Source organism: Dipodomys spectabilis, unplaced genomic scaffold (genome assembly GCF_019054845.1).
Source record: "Dipodomys spectabilis isolate Male_0828 unplaced genomic scaffold, ASM1905484v1 ptg000289l, whole genome shotgun sequence".
Taxonomy (NCBI): domain Eukaryota; kingdom Metazoa; phylum Chordata; class Mammalia; order Rodentia; family Heteromyidae; genus Dipodomys; species Dipodomys spectabilis.
In genome coordinates this window covers 876,847-885,874 of record NW_024870966.1, presented here as the reverse complement: position 1 = coordinate 885,874, position 9,028 = coordinate 876,847, and positions in this window count along the sequence as shown.

Genomic DNA, 9,028 nt, shown 5'->3' with positions numbered 1-9,028 from the left:
AGTATGTGTAGCGCGGCAACAGTGTTTACAGCCTTGCATGTGAAGAGCCATGGGTTCAGTCCTCAGCACTGAAGAGAGATGGGATGTAAATCCCTATCTGCAGTAAAGAGAGCACATGAGGTGTATTTGTGCAATGGATGTCTGTAGAGCAGTAAGGATTCAGCCAGCTGTGGGAATCAGTGTGGGTGAACCCCAGGAAATTGTCCTGAGTGTGAAACAAGCAACTCAGAAGAGAGCCAGCCAGCATGGATTCCTTTATATAAAGTTCAAAAACAGTATTATGTAGGCATGCCTACACAGTAGTAAGATTGTAAAGGAAAAATTTATAACGTTCAGGGTTATTACAACCTTGGTATAGCGAATGAGAGCTGAGGAGCCCAGGAGCTTCAAAACATTTGATAGTATTTGTTGTAAATATGTCAGTCCCACTGGGTTAATACTTCAGTACAAAGCCAATCAAAAGGCTAAAATACTATAAAAACAACTGTGGGCTTGCTGGTAGATTCCCTCCTTACTCCCCACTATATACTTCTTGGATAGATTGTTGGTACGTGCTGCAAAAAGGGACATATGAGCCGGGGAAGTGCCTTGTTTTCCCTGATGGTCCCCTGTGGGAAGACTTACTGTATGACCTGAGAATGTTAATTTGAAGGTGTGTGGCAGGGACAGTGACATTTCTAGAGTCCCAGATGCACAGGATTATGGAAGAGAATGTTGATTTCTATACAGTATAGCATCGTTTAAAATCATTTAATCTTGGGGAAATGGGACAAAATGAAAAATAGCAAAATACTCAGTGAAAGAAGAAAAACTAGAAGGAACTTGAGGTACCAAAAGAATACAGCAATATATCAATACTTCCTAGGTATTCAGGAAGCTGAAATCTCAAGACTGTGGTTCAAAGCCAGCCTGGGCAAGGAGAGACCAATTAACCATCAAAAGGCCAGAAGTAGAACTGTGGCTCAAGTGGTAGAGGGCTAACCTTGACAAAACAAAACAGAACAAAAAACAGAGAAAGTGCCCAGGCCCTGAATTTATGCAAAGGCCCAGCACACACAAATTTAAAGTGCAAAAATTAACAGTTACACTAGCATACATGTGAATAAGTTAATGGAAAATAATTAGCTTGAATAATTTTGAGAATTTAGAGCACAGTTTATTATTATAAATAGGTACATTTCTTTTTGGACAATGTCACCCTTCCCTTGCACTCAATTTTTCCCTCCTAATTTTTCCTTCCTGTCCCTACCCACAAGTGGTATACTTCATTTGCAGCATAGTGTCTAGTGAGGGCCACCACTACATTTGTTCACCCTTTGTCCTTCCATTTCTGTGTCCCCTTACCTCCCAAAGATAGATAAACAAATAAGACAAAAGGAAAAGAAAAACAACAACAGAGGAAAAAAGTCTTGCTTCCATTTCCTGGAGTTCATTTTGATAATTATTTCATATACTCAACAGGCAGTGGCTTTTAAAAGTCATCCTAGCCATAATGGATTACTACTCAGTGAAAACTGATGGCTTTGCTGGAGAAAATTAAATTGGGTCCTGTCATATCATTCACCAAAAAAATGGACTAAAAACTAGAAGTATGCCATGAAAAATAGACTACAACTTTTCTCATAAGTTTTCTTCTGAGGACAAATGCAATGGGACACGCAGCCCTGTGAAAGCACCATCACCACCGTCCACTGTGCTCCAGTGTGGGACACGATGCCCCTGCACATACGATAGATGAAATAGAAAAAAAAAAAAAGGCTGAGGTGAAAATGTTTTAGACTTTGTGGGGTTTTGGGGGGGTTGTGTGTGTGTTTTAAGGAAAACCATGTGTTTCTCTCTCTGTGTCCACATAGAGACTGAGAGAGGGAGGAGAATGAAATCATTTTCAAGTGCTCTGGTTTTAAGGTAAGTTTATGAGTGGTTCCTTTATAACTGAGAATGTTACTGTGGGTTCAAATGGCTGCTGGTTAAACTCTTCATAATAAAGTTTGCATCCTTCTCAATGTAACTACTCTTGTTGAATAATTCGGAAAGTTGTGTTTTTACTCTCACTGAGAAATGAGTTCAGATCTACTGAACCTTATTTGTAGATTTTGCTTACCAGGTTTAAATGTGTCCTTTTTTTTATGGGTGACAGCTTCTGACAGTAGGTTTTCATAAAACTGGAAACATTCCCAATCATTTCAGAATGCTTCTAGACATGAATTTCTTAGGGAGAAAGTGGTTACTTCTTCATCCTTAGTGTGTCTCCTCCCAGCTTGAAGAGTCAGATGAAGCTTGGTTTTGTTTTTTTGTTTTTGGAAATAACTTTTTATATTTTGTATAACAAACACTTGTTACCCCAGGAATGGTTGGCAAAATTTCAAACATGGCGTGTTGATCAAAAGCAACATTATCTGATGTTGGACAGTATCATGAAAAATGTTGCTATGAATAATGAGCAAAACTTCTCTGGGATTTAAGCTTTCTCATGTAGTTATAAACTGTTGCCAGCATGCTCTTAAGTAAAATGAAGTCAGTACAGCCAGCTGGCTCACACTCTGAGGAGCATTCCAGATAGAATGATGCCTGTCTGTCCTTTGCATTGACCTTGGGGAGTACATACTTAGGTGAGCTGCATGATCCTGTCATGTGCCTATGTATTGGTTGAGATGGGATCTCTCAAAGTTTTTGTTCAGACGGTCCTGGAACTCCCATCCTCCCAATCTCTGCCTCCCAAGTAGCTAGGATTACAAGTGTGAGTAACCTCTCCTAGCTGGTAAGTCTTTATTCTTAAAAACATACATAAACTTGGTTTCCTATTCCACAATGCATTATCTCAGATCACTAGCTTAAGCAGCATGGGTGTGGTTAAGGCCCTGTGGTCAGGCAATTCCAGGATTGGCAGAGAGCAGCTAATTGGCACCCTCAAAGACACTGGCTTCCCAGCTTTCAGCAAGCCAGCCATGGTGAGATGCTTGATCTTATCAACTTGATTGGATTGAGTAGTACCTAAGAAATTAGTAACTCACAGCTGTGTCTGTGAGGCATTTTCAGAGGTTAGGAGGGGGAGAGAGAGAGAGCCTGAATGTGAGCACCCAAACCACAGGCTGGGCTTGGGACACCACTGAATAAAGGGGGAAATTTAGAAGACAGCCTGCAAGCACAGCCCTCGCTGCTTCCTGGCCACCAAGATATGAGCTGCTCTGCTGTGCTGCAGCTCCTCCAGTGTGAGGGACTGAAACCATTGAGATGGATGCAGCAAAATGCTTTCTTAGGTGTTTTATTCGGGGATTTTGTCACAGTAAAGGAATGTGTTTTATTTGCTGGGTCCTCAAATCACTTCCCCTGAAATCATCACTGCTGCCCGATTTGAAAGTGATGAAGAGGCCTCTGCATCTCCATTGAATAGGGAAACGTCCCAGAGCCTATTAACTTAATTCTCTTTCATTCCCGTTGGGCAGATTGGTTTTGGGCTACATGAACATCCCTAAACCAATACTGGGAAGGAGAATGGACCATTTGTGTCTATGTGATATAAATGTTTATCTTAAAGGATCTGAACTTAAAGTTGGTATGTGAGTTCAGCTGTGTTTTGTCCACCATGTTATCTTGCTGCTTTGGACTAGAACATTTCTAGCTTTCCATTAGGCATTGGAGAATTGGACTGGTGTTCCTAGGAGTAACTAGCCAAAATGTCTATGCAGCTGGTCAGGGGAAGATGGGAAGAAGGACATTTGACATACTTGGCAGCTGACTAACGTGGCTGGGGCATTGCCTGAGCACCATAGGACCCTCCTTTCCTTCCAAACTCCTTGCTTATATTCCCTGGGGCTTTTCAACTATGATCTGGTGACTGTCACTCCCTGCCCCCCTCCCCCACTCCATCCCAGGCCTGGAGTTCTGCTTTCTGCTGAAAAATCAGGCTAAATCAGGCTATTCCCCAGTTGCAGTGTGAAGTGGGGAATTGCTTCCAGGCTACGAGTACAGCAAGGAGAAGATGAAAGGAACCACCACATCTGCTAACATAGGAGAGGATATCAAAAGCTTGAAAGTGGGCATGAAAGGAGAGATACCAGCATTTCTGCATGCAGGAAGCCTTGGAAAGAAAATGGGAAGTTCAAAGAGGCAGGTGCTCTGGAGAAGATTGGATGCAAACGCATCTGAAGACATTAGACTGACAAACTCTGGTCACATCCAGTTGGACAGATCATCCAGGTCCAGAATGAGCTCTATGGACAGGAGACGGTACTTAGAGACTCCCCTGATGGAAGGGGTGAGCCCTTGGTGCAGTCGAGACTGGCACTTTTGAGAGGCAGCATATTGCAAGGAATGAATGCCTGCTTCAGATTTCGGTGGTTTTTGGTATCAGCTCCTGGACCTGCCAGGGTGTCTCCTGCCAGGAGATCAGTTCTGAACGAGACTTCTGGCATCCTATGGATTCTCACCTTCCAGGTTCAATCAGCACCACACTGCTACCACTTGCTCTGAGTGTCCACTGCGTGCCCACTGTGTGCCTGCTTGCTGCATGGGCACTCTACCCTAGCCTTTCAGCAAAGCTCACAGGTGACCTACTTGTAACACAACAGCTGCTCTTAATGGTCACGCAATGCCCAGGGTTGATGGCTCAAAGACTGAACTGATGCAGAGTGGTCTCCTGGGTAATGCCCACTTTTTGGAGCATCAGGATGGGTATGCACCAGGACATCTCAGCTGCATGGATGGAATAGATTGCCCGAGGGTCATGAACTCAATGTCTTGGTAACCAAAGCCCTGTACCACTACAGCCTTGGTCCTGGGCCATCTCCAGCAGAGGACAATGTTGGGCAGGGCACCCTGAGTTCTGGGCCCGCTGGCAATGCCATCTGAGTACTTCAGAGTATGGAGTTACAAATGCAGCTCTGGGAGACTCAGGAGCAATACCCCTTAGGGCATTGAAGAGCCAAGATCTCAGGACCAGAGATTTCAAGCTGCAAGGACTGTCCTGTGAGTGAAACCAGAAAACACCATTGAGGACCAGTCACCACCAAGCAGAGAGAGACAGATGCAGGCCAAGATCAAATACACTCCAGGGAGGCTGAACACTTGTAGAAAGAGATGATATTCAACATCTATTAGACTGGGGATCTGGCTCTACCATTAATTCACCAAATGCTGGCCTTATGGGGTTTTTATTTTTGTTTTGTGGTGCTGGGTCAAACCCAGTGTGCTGTGCATGTTAGGTAAACTTTTTCTCAGAACTCTGTTGCTCCTTACATTTTAATGAAAGAACTTGTTTGTGTCTATTCACCTCTGTTTTCCCTTCACATCATTTGCTCGAGAGAACTGTGCAGCTTCTTGTGTGTGTGGCAGGTGGGTTGGGGGCTGGGGAGCAGGGGGAATACAGGTAAAAGTGTCTTGCCTTCTCTCCTGGAGCAGGAGTCTGAAGAAGGCAGGAGCTGGTCCTTCCCAGAGGCACCAGGAGACTGCTGCGTGTCTGCTGCTGAGATGCTGGTCATGTTCGATCTTGGTGGTGGTTGGTGCTTGCCCTCCTGAAGGCTTCAGTTTTGCCTTTGCTCTGGCAACCGGAGCTTTTCCACTCTCCGTGGCTTTTCTACTCTCCATGGCTTTTCCCTCCTCATTTTTATGGGTGAAGATCTATGTTTATTTTCTTGTAGGCCCTGTACCCCAGGACCCCCAGAGAATCTCCTGGGGGCTCTTGCTTTCCATGTAATCCCTTCCCTGTCCATGGGGTCTTTGTTTTGTTTTGTTTGTTAGTCATGGGGCTTGAACTCGGCCTGAGCGCTGTTCCTGAGCTCTTCAGCTCAAGGCTAGTGCTCTGCCACTTGAGCCACAGTGCCTCTTCCAGTTTTCTAGTGTTTAATTGTAGATCAGAGTCTCATGGACTTTCTTGCCCAGGCTGGGTTCAAACTGCCATCCTCAGATCTCAGCCTCTTGAGTAGCTAGGATTACAGGCACAAGCCACCAGCATCCAGCCATGGGCTCTTTGTTTTATCACCTTTAGAGCACTCTTGAAACAAGATGATGAAAAACGAATGAATATATTTAAGACAAGATGATTTGCCAGTCCCTTCCTCTCTATTTTCTCTTTGGGAAATAGAGATACTACCTAAGTTGGTCCCTGTCAGTATTTAGTATTGGTATAACGAAATACCTGAGGCTGGGTAAACTAAGAAGTTTAATTAACTCACTGTTAATAGATCATGTTCAAGATCATGTTATCAGCATGTGCTTAGCTTCTGGTGAGGGTATCTAGGCCATGTCAACTCAGAGATGCTCATGCAGAAAGGGTCGAGCACTTGGGAGTGACCTGCCTTAACAGCAATCCTCTCCCTCAAGAATAAGAATTGAGCCGGGCGCCGGTGGCTCACGCCTGTAATCCTAGCTACTCAGGAGGCTGAGATCTGAGGATCGCAGACAGGAAAGTCCGTGAGACTCTCTATCTCCCATAAACTACCAGAAAACCAGAAGTGGTGCTGTGGTTCAAGTAGTAGAGCATTCAGCTGAGGGACAGCGCCCAGAGTTCAAGCCCTATGACTGACCAAAAAAAAAAAAAAAAAGAATGGAAAAGCCATCAATTCACCTTACTGACTAAATTACCCCTTAAAGTCCTCACCCCCCAATACTGCCACCCTGACATGGGTTACATACAGTACTTCAGCCACAGCAACTCCCAATCCAGGGCAGAGGGCCCACAGGTAACCTTTAGGAACCTGGATACCCACCAGAGAAACTCAAACATCCTCCTCACTCCAGCCCCGCGCAGTCCAAGCCAGCTGTGTAGCCAGGCTGCGGGTAAATGTGTGGCTCTGCCCAGTTGTGGACCTGTCTCTCAAAGTCCTGGTCCACACTGTTTAATGAACTGCCAAACACTTCAGATCATGCCTCTCCACGGGCTGACCATTTGTAAATTGCTTTTGCTCTAGTGCCTGACAAGGTGAAAAATGCATTTCCAACCTCCAGGCAGCAGCAGTGTATGTGTGCTATCACCACAGCAGGGGCTCTCAGGGCAAGTCTACACAGCCTTGGCCCTTGTCCATGGTGCCCGGCCTCCTAGGCTTTGAGAAGAGTGGCCATGTTGTAGAGGATGGGAGTCAGGCTGCCTGAGAGAGGAAGAGTGACAGGCCCCGTTGAGGGATCTGTGTCCCATCCAGTGTGCTCTAATAAAGATCAGAGGTGGCCCACTCGCTGCCAGCCACATAGTATGCTGGGAGGCTGGTGACCCCAGCCTCAGTTGTGAGCAGGATGTAGAAGCCTAGACTCCGCTGAGTGAGCCTTGCTTAGTGCCGAGCACTGTGCTAGACACTCCCTATATTTGACAGGACTCAACACAGTGCTGTGTGCTGTGTCACTCCATTTCCCATGCAAGATCCTGCTGTTGGATCTCCATCATGGCTTTTGACCCCAGAGAGACTTCTGATGGTCTTAAGAGGTCAGGCTTCCTGTTCACCCCAAGGCCCATCATGTTCTGATGCTGCTTCATACATCTGAACCAAGCTGGTATCTGCAGCTATTCCATAGGGACCCTCCCCTTGGATGGGTGCATAGGACCTGCTGTTCTTCCTGCTTGTGACCGAGGAGGGTGAGAAGTAGAGGATGTCAGATCAATGTTGTGCTAGCTAGGAGCATAGGACTCTGAACTCGGTCCCTGCAGAGTTGTGACACTGTCCTTGCTCCCCACCAGTACAGAAAGACACAGCTGCCAGGAACAGAGCTAGATGAGCACTGTGGAAAATGATGGGAGCCATGATTTCAGTGGGCTAAGATAACTTTTTCTCTAAAAGTAAACACTTATCGGTAAGTGTTGGAAGACAAAAATGGCAATTACTGTGCTGTCTTGCCAAAGTCCATTATTCAGGTGCCTTTTAACCTTTTAGAGATTAAAATTATGTTCTTGTTTTCACTCAATAAACAGGCATCTCCATGTATTAGATGATTCCATAGTAATCCCAAGTACCACATCTCTTCTCCATTATACCTAAGTGCAGGATGAACAGATGGCCTTGGGTAAAGCCAGTGGCTCTCACTGAGGGCTTCTGCTGTCAGACTGCACACCAGACCTCTTATGCTCAGTGGTGGCTAATCGCTGGGAGGTTCAGGAGCCAGCTGCTAAGATGTAAGTCTCAGTTTACACATGGAGTTGAGAAGTTCAGTGATATCCAGAGTTCTCCAGTACCTAGAGATGGTGCTGGACCCCACCTGGGTCTGACCCCAGGTCAGGCCTTCTTCTGTGCACCATACTTCAGATCTGGGAATGTGCCATTTCAGCAATTGGGGGACTCGGTGGAAATGGACATTATTGTTGCTCAGCCTGGGCTGCTCCCCTGGGAGTCACATTCCAGACAAAGTGGCCCTGGTTGGACAACTGAGAGCAGGAAAGCCAAGTGTCAGCATCCGACTCAGTATGGGCAGGTGGCCTCATCCCAGCAAATGGCCTAATCCCCGGGCTTAGACTTGGGAGCAGAGCCCCAGTTCATGTTCCACCATCTTCTCTTTGTCCACTCAGAGACTGGGACCTTCCATATATCCTCAGAGTCAGGAGGACCTGAGTACAAATAGCGGGCTGCCCCATCTCAGGCGCTCTCCCCCACCCCCTGAGAAGTAGACACTGATTTTTCCTAGTCTTCTGATAAGCAACTGCAACTTAGACGCAGAGCGCACAGCCAGCAGTTGGCTAAGCCCAGATGGATAGACTCAAGTCAGAATCATGCTTGAAATCTGGCCCTTAACAATGGCTGTGCCTCTTCCTGAAGACCCTCTTGGCTGAGATGCCACTGTGTCGCTGTCCCAAAGAGCTTCCTGCCAGAAGTCAGGGCTCCCCTAACCTGCATCTGTGTTGTGTCACCACCACCCCAAAATCAACATCTGGTCACTGTGCTGCTTCCAATCAGCCATGGCAGCATTTTGCTAGCACAATGTCCCAGGCCCTGGCAACTACCTGGCTAGGGCTGTTGGCCACCCAGTTTGTTTCTTCCCTGGCAGGAAGAGAGGGCTCCTGAGCTCCAGTGTGCAGAGTTGCCACCAAGGGAGGCTGGCTGACACAGTTTCC